This window comes from Vidua macroura, chromosome 1 (genome assembly GCF_024509145.1).
Source record: "Vidua macroura isolate BioBank_ID:100142 chromosome 1, ASM2450914v1, whole genome shotgun sequence".
Lineage (NCBI taxonomy): Eukaryota > Metazoa > Chordata > Aves > Passeriformes > Viduidae > Vidua > Vidua macroura.
The window spans coordinates 79,612,897-79,622,800 of record NC_071571.1 but is presented as its reverse complement, the minus strand read 5'-3'; positions in this window follow the sequence as shown (position 1 = coordinate 79,622,800).

Here is a 9,904-nt window from a genome sequence, read left to right as displayed (position 1 = left end):
AAGTGGTTGTTTCAAAGGAGTTTACAAATATAAAAGCATTCTAATGCATCTGAAATATTTTTGAAAATGCTGATGTCATCATAAAGTATTGAATTCAGCTGAGAATTCCAACTGAAATGGAATGAATTTCCCTCCTTTTTCTTTTTTGTCTAAGCTTGTTTTCCATTAGCTTCATTTCCTCACAGAATCACAGACTAGGTTAGTTTGGAAGGAACGCCTGTAAGACATTTGATCTGACCTTTTTCCCCACATAGACACTCAGCACCCCTGTTATCTGGCTGGGACATGTTGCTCTGTATCATGCCCAGATTAGCTCTGATCATCTCTGGGGGCTAGAGATTCTGCAATGCACTCTGGGCAACCTGTTTGAACATTTGGCCACATTCATTGTGAAGAGTATTTTCTTATTATCTATTCAAAATTTCTTATTTCACCTATTTCCTCTAATTCGGTTCTGCACCTCTCAGGGAAGGGCTCTGTCCCCATCCATTCTGTAACCACACATCAGGTACTCTGTAAGGAGATCCCCTGTCCTCTAGAGCGAGTGAACCCAACTCTCCCAGCCTTTCCTTCTTTGTCATGAGCTGTGTGCCACTTACATTCCAGGTACCTTCCGGGCTTCTTCCAATACGTCAGCATCTGTCTTGTCTTGAGCTGGCCCAAACTGGACAAATTATTCCATATGTGGTCTCACAAATGGTAGAGGGAGGGGAACAATTGTTTCCCTTGTCCTACTGGTGACTGGTAATTAGTGCAGGATTATTGACTCTTTGCCCAGTCATACCCATGGCACTTTTTTACTAGTCTCTGCTTTGAGGCTGAGGAATTGTGTCTTAGTCACTCTTACTATTGCAGCACTCTTGTGTCTTAGTCACTCTTAATAAGGTATGACTTTGAACATCCATCTTCCCTTACCCTGAATTTTTTTCGGTTCTATAACTGAAATAAGATTTCTCAACAAGAAATAACTTTCTTGTGTGGTTCTAGTCACATCATCTCTGCATTTGTTTGAAGTAGAAAGAGATCAAAGATTTGAATAGTTCATAACACTGTGGTTTGCTTTTGTATTAATTCCTAAGGACTGCTTTCTTTCTTTTTTTTTTTCCTTTTTTTTTTTTTTTTCTGTAACTAATGAAATGTCACCATTTTGTCCCTAAGTGCTAATGTTCACTTCAGAGCCTGCCATACAGCTCATTCTGGTATTGGGCTTCCCCATCACCTCACCTGCCTCACTTTATCTACTTGAAATTTATTTGTCATTTCATTGGACAACTATTCAGTTTCGTAAAGTCATGCAGGTTTTTTCAGTCTGCCCTTATCCTGGCTTTCCTGAATAACTTGGTGTCATCACTAAACTCTAAGCTTGCTCTTCATCATTTTCCAGTTCACTGTTCACTGTAGGTTGAAGATCTTAGAGCCTCTCCCGAACCTCAGGAATTATCTCCTTCCTTTGTTTGGAATGGATTGTTTTCTCTTACTGTCTTTTCCCTATCTTCTAGCCAATTATTTACCCACATCAGGACTTTTTATGTGTATACATAGCTTCCTTTAAGCCTTAGGTGATGAATTTGGCCAAAACAATTTTTGAAATCTGGGTAAACCAGACTGCCCTCATTCAGAGATCTGTCAGAGAAGTTCAGCAGACTTCTAGGGCAGAGCTTTAATAATCAGAACTGATGCTGTCTCTTCTCAATAATCATATTTCTTCAGGTGTCCACTCAGTATATGGTTTATTATAATATTGAGTAGTTAACATTGAAAGTCTTTAGTTGCCTAGATTCCTCAAAACTCTAAAGACTGGTGTCATAGGTGACATACATACCATGCACTTTTAGTTAATCCTATTTCATCCTGAAGCCTCATGCATGCTTTTGTGGAATTTCTCCTGTGTCTTTTCACTAAACTCTGATATCTTTCCCAGTTACCATTTAAGTATAGAATAACTTTCCAACTAATAATTGGCAAACAGTTTCCTCCTTTGATGCACACCCTCTTAGCCTTTGCAGCATCCCTAAGGTCTCTGTTGAGGAATATGTTTGAAACTACATCCTCTTTGTTCTTTTATTTAACTGTAATATAATATTTAATTATGGAACAGGAGTGCATTAAGTGTTGTCCTGTGATATGCAAAATATAATTAGAACTGTGACATATCTTTAAAGTAATTTATGTACAAGTCTGTGCATTTCAAAATACTCTTGTGTTCACTGAAATATTTATCTGTTGGGCAGTTGGAATACATGGGACATGACTGACCTTGCAAACTAAAACTATGTGGTAGCTTGACTGTGGCTTTGTGCCAGATGCCCACACAGCCATCCCATAACTTCCCTCCTCAACTGGGCAGGGGAGAGAAAATACAACGAAAGGCTCAGCAGTCAAGATAAGGAGAGGGAGAGATCACTCAGCAGTTACTGTCATAGGCAAAACAGGCTTAGCACTGGGAAATTAGTTTAATTACCAATCAAATTATGAGAAATAAAACAAGATCATAAAACCACCTTCCAAACACCTTCCCCCCCATGACTCCCTTCTTCCCAGGCTTAACTTTACTCCTGATTTCTCATCCTCCTCCTCCTCCTCCCTACAGTGGTGCAGGGTAACAGGGTATGGGGGCTGTAGTGAGTTCATCACACATTGTCTCTGCTGCTCCTTCCTCCTCAGAGAGAGGAATCCTCACATTCTTCCCCTGCTCCAGTGTAGGGTCCCTTCCATGTGGTGCAGTCCTTCAGGTACAGGCTGCTCCAGTGACGGCCTCCTGTGAGGTCACAATTCCTGCGTGGGTTTTCCACAAGGTCACAGCCTCATTTGGGCACCCACCTGCCCAAATGTGGATGGACCCGAAAAGGATCATAAGTTGACTGCAGGTGGATCTCTGCTCCACCATGGACCTTCATGGGCTGCAGAGGGACAGCTACCCCACGACAGGCTGCACCATGGGCTGCAGGGGAATCTACGCTCCAGCGCCTGGAGCACCTCCTCCCTTCCTTCTTCATTGACCTTGGTGTCAGCAAGGTTGTTTCTCCCACATGTTCTCATTCCTGTCTCCCACCTGTTGTTGCACAGCAGTTTTTTTCTCCTTCTTACATGTATTATCCCAGAGGTACCATCACCATCACTGATGTGCTCGGCCTTGGCCAGCAGCAGGTCTGCATTGGAGCTGGCAGGCATTGGCTCTGCAGACACAGGGAAAGCTTCTGGCAGCTTTTCACAGAAGCCACCCCTGTAGTTCCCCTCCTTCTTCCCCTTGCCACTACCAGCACCTTGCCATGCAAACCCAATATAAGGTGCATAATACCAGAAGGCATAAGATGAAAAGTTTAACACAAGTGACAAAAATATATGAGTGTTGATGCTCCTTCTTATTCAAAAATGCTAGTGTTTGGGACTTTTTTCTCTCACTTCTAGAGGTTATGCTTAGTGCCTATGAACTCAAAGCTTTAAAACTAGAACTCAACAATGAATTAATATATGGAAGAATAATGCTTCAATTTTATATTTTCTGTAATAGATATCATGATCAGGGAGCTCTAATATCTCCCACATCAGATATTAATTTTTGTGTAGTAAAAGTGTGTGAGGACAGTAGTAAATATTGCATGCTCAAATGCAGTGTTGTTTATTTGTGAATCCTGGTTTTATAGAATTGTGCTAATGTAGCAATTATATACACTTATTTTAGCAATTATTTATATGTCTTGAGTTATTAGAAAGAATAGTATTTCTGATGTAACTGTTTAGGACTTGGAACAAGGGAGTTTACAGGAGAAAATGTATGGCTCAACAGCTATGGTCAAACCCAGTTAAGCCACTTAAAAGAAGTGTTCTTAGCCCAGAAACAGTACTGTACAGCAATCTCATAAAATATTTATGCAACAATTTATAGGCGTTTAACACCAAACTGTGCTGATCTTCCTGTCTGTGTAATCATGCCATGTAGAAGATCAGTAGGAATAATTGATTTTCATGGATCTAATTTTGGAGCTAATTACTGTAATCTCTTAGATGGCATTACCTGTTTGATTATGTGTGGTGGAGAGTTGATAATGACTTTATAGGTTTAGCCCCATTCTTCAATCAACTTCATGTGAGAGCAGGCCAAGCAGGCCAGCAACATTTTTGAATCTAGCATTTATTTAGAGTTCATGAAACAGGCAAGCTCGTACTGGAGTTGTTATTGTCAAGGAAGAATCAAAATTACTATGAATCAGCAAGTTCGGACATTTTGGCTTTTTTTTGTAGAAAGAGTGATCTAAGTAAAAACATTAGGTGCAATGTTAGGTTTAGTAAACTAGAAGTTCCTAGTGGGAGAAATGCCTGGATACTGGCACTGTACCTAGACATCTGAATGTGGTAAAATGGATGGGGAAATACTCTTTCAGAAGGCAGGGTGTAAGAAAAAAGGGAAATGTCTTTCAGAATGCAGAAGAGATAGTCTCCTTTATATGGAATTGTGCAGAGTGCATGCAAGAGCCTTCCTTATGATTGAAGATGGAATTTCATCAGAACCTACTGTTGCTTAATTCTAACACATTCAAATGACAGGCTGTTTCACAGAGTGACAGGATGGATCAGGTTGGAAGGGACCACACTGGATCATCTGGTCCAACTGGGTCATCCCTGTTCCCCAGAGCACATGGCACAGGATTGTGTCCAGACAATTCTTGAATATCTTCAGTAAGAGAGACTCCACAACCTCTCTGGGCAATCTGCCCCAGTTCTCTGGCACCTGTACCATAAAGAAGTCCTTCCTCATGTTCAGGTGGAACTTCCTGTGCATCACTTTCTGCCTCTTGTCCTATGGCTTGGCGCGTACAAGAGCCTGACTCCATCCTCTTGACACTCTCCCTTCAGATACTTATCAACATTGATAAGACTCCACCTCAGTTCTCTTCTCAAGGCTGATCAGACCCAATTGCCTCAGCCTTTCCTCATAACAGAGATGCTCCAGTCATCAAAAGATTAAAAGAATAATCTTTTTCAACCTCTTCTGGACCTGCTCCAGGAGCTCCATGTCTCTCTTGTACCGAGGAGCCCAGAACTGGACACAGCACTCCAGATATGGCCTCACCAGGGCTGAGCAGAGGGGCAGGATCACCTCCCTCAACCTGCTTGCAATGCTATTTTTAATGCACCCCATGGACAGTTTCTTGTCCGTGAGGACTCACAGGTCCTTCTCCACAGAGCTGCTTTCCAGCAGGTCGGGCCCCAGCATGTCCTGGTGCATAAGGTTATTGTTCTCCAGGGGCAGGACCCTGCATTTGCCCTTGTTAAATTTCAGGCAGTTCTTTGTCCATCTCTGCAGCCTGTCGAGGTCCTTCTGAAAGGCTGCACGGTGTTCTGGGGTATTGGCCACTTCTCCCAGCTTTGTTTTGTCACTTCAGAATTAGGCACACCATCACCTTTCCATGGATTGCAGTGAGGCTGCTGGCTGGTAGTTCCCTGAGTCCTTCTTTTGTCCTTTTTTAAGACTGGGGTGATCTTTGCTTTCTTTCAGCCCTCAGGCACCTCTCCTGATCTCCATAACCTTTCAAAGGTGATCGTTAGTGGGCTTGCTATGATGTCCACCTGCTCTCTCAGGATGCACGGATGCATCTCATCAAGGCCTATGGACTTGTGGATGTCAAGTTTGCCTAAGTGTTCTCTGACCAAATCCTCCCTGACTAAGGGAAGGTCTTCCTCCTGATGTTCATTTGCCCTTGTCTCCAGGGTGAGAGGTCCCTGAGGGCTGATCTTGTCAGTGAAGATTGATGCAAAGAAGGCATTCAGCAGGGACCCCCCTCCATTCAGTAACAGTCCCACATAATCCTTTGGTTTCCGTTTGTTTTTGATGTATTTGAAAAAGCCCTTCTTTTCCTTGACATCCTTGGCCAGATTTAATTCTGGGTGGGCCTTGACTTTCCTTGCCTCATTTCTGCTTACTCTGACAACCCCTCTGTATACAAAGTGGCCTGACCCTGCTTCCATCTCATGTATAGTTCCCATGTATGCATAAGTAATGACAGCAGTTCTTTTTTCATCCAACAGGTGTGTTGCTCCCTTTGCCTGATTTCTCGCTTATCAGGATGCATTGTTCTTGAGCCTGGAGGAAGTGATCCTTGAATATTGACCAACTCTCTTGGACCCCTCTTCCCTGCAAGGCCTGTTCCTATGGGATTCTTCCAAGAAGGTCCCTGAGCTAAAGTTAGCTCTTCTGAAGTCCATTTGCTGCCCTGCTTCCTCCTCTCCTGTTGCTGAACCCCACTATCTCATGGCCACAACAGCCGAGGCTGCACCCAACCTTCACATCTCCAACAAGTTTTTCCCTGTTTGTTTATGAATTGAGCAGCTCATTGTTCCTTGTTGGATCCTCCACTACCTGTGGCAGGAAGTTCTCATCAGTGCTTTCCAGGACCCCCCTGGTCTGTTTGTGCTTTGCTGTGTAGCTTTCCAGCAGATGTCAGGGTGGTTGAAGTCCCCCCCATGAACAAGAGCCCATGACTTTGAGGCTGCTGTAATTGCCTGTAGAAGGGATAACCCACTTTGTCCTCCCAGTCAGGCAACCTGGAGCAAACACTCGGAGTGTCAACCTTACACATCTGCCCTTTTATCCTGACCCATAAGCTCCCGACTCGCTCATCATCCACCCCAAGACAGAGTTCTAAGTGTTGCCTCACTGAGAGGGCAGCTCCACCACCATGCCTTCCTAGTCTGTCTCTCCTAAACAGTGTAGCCCTTCTTGGCAACATTCCACTGTGGGAGTTATCCCACCACATCTCTGTAACTGCAGTGAGGCCAAAGCCTTGTGACTGCACATAGAGCTCTCGCTTCTTCTGCTTGTTTCCCCCACTGCATGTTGGGGTACAGACATTTAACAGAAGTGTTTAATATCCCAGTGGGGGTGCAGGGGATACCCCATAGTCCTGCCTAGTGGCTGTCCTTTTGTCTGCTTGTGCTTAATTGAAGTATCGCCTCTTAAGCCTCCTTTTGCTGCTAGATTGGTTACTATAGTTCTCCCCTTTCCTAAACCTCTAGCAGGTCTGGCCCTATCCCTGTTCCTGTCCCCTTTATTGTTGGTCAGCTGGTAAATATCAGAAGTGTGATTCCTGTCTGCCCAAGGAGATGTGTGTGGGTGTCAGGGAGCAAAGGAAAAATTACTTTTTATGCAAGAAAAAGGAAATAACACCTGGGCTAAACTCCTCTTGAGCTCATCAGAAACACTGTTCCCAGGAACTTGGGCTGTCTGATGAGCTCCTGCTTTTTAACAAACACCCTTAGAAAATTATTTTTCCTGCCTGAATAACAACCCAAGTGGAACAATGTTTTTGTTATCAAACTTTCAAAGAAAGTACTGACCTGAACTGCTGCCAGGATGGAAAATTACTATGACTTAAGGCAGATCTCTTAAGGCAACCCCATAAACATCAGTCCTAACTGAGACCCTGTGAACTCCCCAGGACCACAGCAGGCTGCAATCAGCAGCCTCTTTCTGAGTGGGGCCTCTCAGGACTAGTGAACTCTCAAATTTGCTATACTTGGAACCACTGACAGCCCTTGGATGATACACCCACTGCTTGAGGATCAACCCTTTGCCCCTTTGAAAAGGTGCAACGGCATCCAACATGAGCTGAACTCAAGGGGAATTTTTCACAGGTACAACTCCTTTAGGTCTGTTTGCGTGCAAGTCTGAATATGCCATAGAAAATTTACCATGAATATTGGTCTCTTACATTCTTAAATATTTTAGATTAATAAGTAAGTGAGGCCGGTGAGTTACTGTCATACTTGTAGTAAATTCTGTAGAATCTTTCTTAAAATTGTTTGAATTAGGTTATCAATTAAGTGCTGTTAAGTGTGGTTTAAACCTTTAGGCCTAAACCACTGGTCTCTTCTGGAACTAAGTTTGGCAAAGGGGTCCACTCTGAACCTTGTGACTCAATAGGTGGGTCTCCCTCATTCCTTTTTATCCTTATCCTTTCCCATTCTCACCCTTTTTCCATCTCCAGCCTCCATGTAAGTTACTTTTGTTAGATTTTAGATTTATATTGATTGATTTTAGATTTTGGTCTAATTTTTCTCTGTGTTCTTTAACCATCTAGTAAGCAGTAGGGCAAACCTTTAAACAAATTTTGTCACACTTTAATATTAAACCTGCTTTTGCTGGTACCTTTTAGCTGGTGATTTGAGCAATTTGTGACACATGGAGAGCAAGAATAATGAGAAGGCTCCCTCCCTGTTCTCTCTCCTACCCCAACTTCCTGATAAAGACCAGGTAAATTCATACTACAGGTGGAACCACTCGGTGTATAGTTCACTTCCTTGGATCGCTGCTGCCCTCTTCTGCTGGCTTTCCCAAGGCTGTTGTGGCATGGGGAGTTTTTGCATTGCACCAAAGGCCTTGTGTCTGTTGTGATATTATGGGAGGTTGTGGAATGAAATGCAGTGACTTTATAAGGCTGGGCTCCACAAAGTGGATTAGTTTTATTCAGGACAATGCTGTCATATGTGGTTGGTACCCTTTTGTACTTACTTCACAGAGTCGTAAATGATGTGGAGTGCTGTGGAGTGCTTGTGCTGTGAGAAAGAGTCAGAGCATTGAAAAGCAGACACTGTTCTGGCCATGTTTCTGCAAAATGGACTTGGGCCAGCATGACTGGCAGGGCTGCAACGTGCCTGTGTTGAGCATTTGAGCTGGTGCAGACCTGTGAGTACGTGTAATGCCTCAGAAATGTGGTGCTTGAAACCTAGTTTTCTGATGCAACACTTCTGGGGTAAAGCAATTTCCTCTGCGTAGCTTCTGGAATTAAGTTTATTAAGAATTCTGGCGCCCTGACAAATGGTTGTATTGTATTATGACGCACAGGGAAAGTGCTAGACAGAAGCCTGACGATGTAGGAGGAATTGAAGCATGGCCAGCTAAGTCCAGAGGAGAGCCACAAAGATGATTAGGGGGACAATATCTGCATACATTTGCTCAACTATCAGGAGGGAGCTTACAGTGACAACTTGATGGACACAAGGGATTGTCCTCCTATATCTAACATGGGACAGAACACCTCTTTTATGAAGACAGGCTGGGAAGAGTTGGGGTTGTTCTACCTGGTAAAGGCTCCAGGGAAGCTTTGGAGCAGCCTTCCAGTACCTAAAGGGGACTATAAGAGAGCTGGAGCAGGAGTTTATATAAGGGCATGTAATGATTGAGCAAGGGGAAATTGCTTCAACTGAGAGAGGGAAGGTTTAGATTGGATATTAGAAATTCTTTACTGTGAGAGTGGTGAGGCACTGGCACAGGGTGCCCAGAGAAGCTGTGGATGCCCCATCTTTGGAAGTGTTCAAGGCCAGGTTGGATGGAGCCCTGAGCAACCTGGTCCAGTGGAAGGTGTCCCTGCCCACATCAAGGGGACTGGAACTAAATGATCTTTAAGATCCCTTCCAACCCAAACCATTCTGCAATTTTATTATTTAAGGGCATACTAAGATGAAGCTATACAATTTTACTTCTATTGCAGCTGACACTGTTCCTAGGCCTGACTGCATGGTTTCTGCCCAGCCCTGTGCTCTTGCAGGGTGCCTGGCTCATGGGCTCCTGGGCTCTCCTTGGTGTGGCTGTATTCCACCAGGTGCAGTCCCAGGCTGTGGGAACCCAATGTGTGCTCTGGAAGGTTTTTGACAGAGTTGGTGTAACCACCTGGGGCAACCCCCATCTTCCAGAGGGGGAATGAGTGGCAGTTCCACAACTGGGGTCAGTTCCAAGCACGTGGACAAGTATTCCACTTCCAAACTCACGTGTATCTATTATGCTGTATTTATTTTGATAATCTGTGCATTTGTTGAGTATCGACAATTATGGATTTTTTTCTCTTTGCCTCAGTAACAGTTATTGGACTAAGGCTTGCATGGCAGGTTGATAGGCTTGGCATGAATG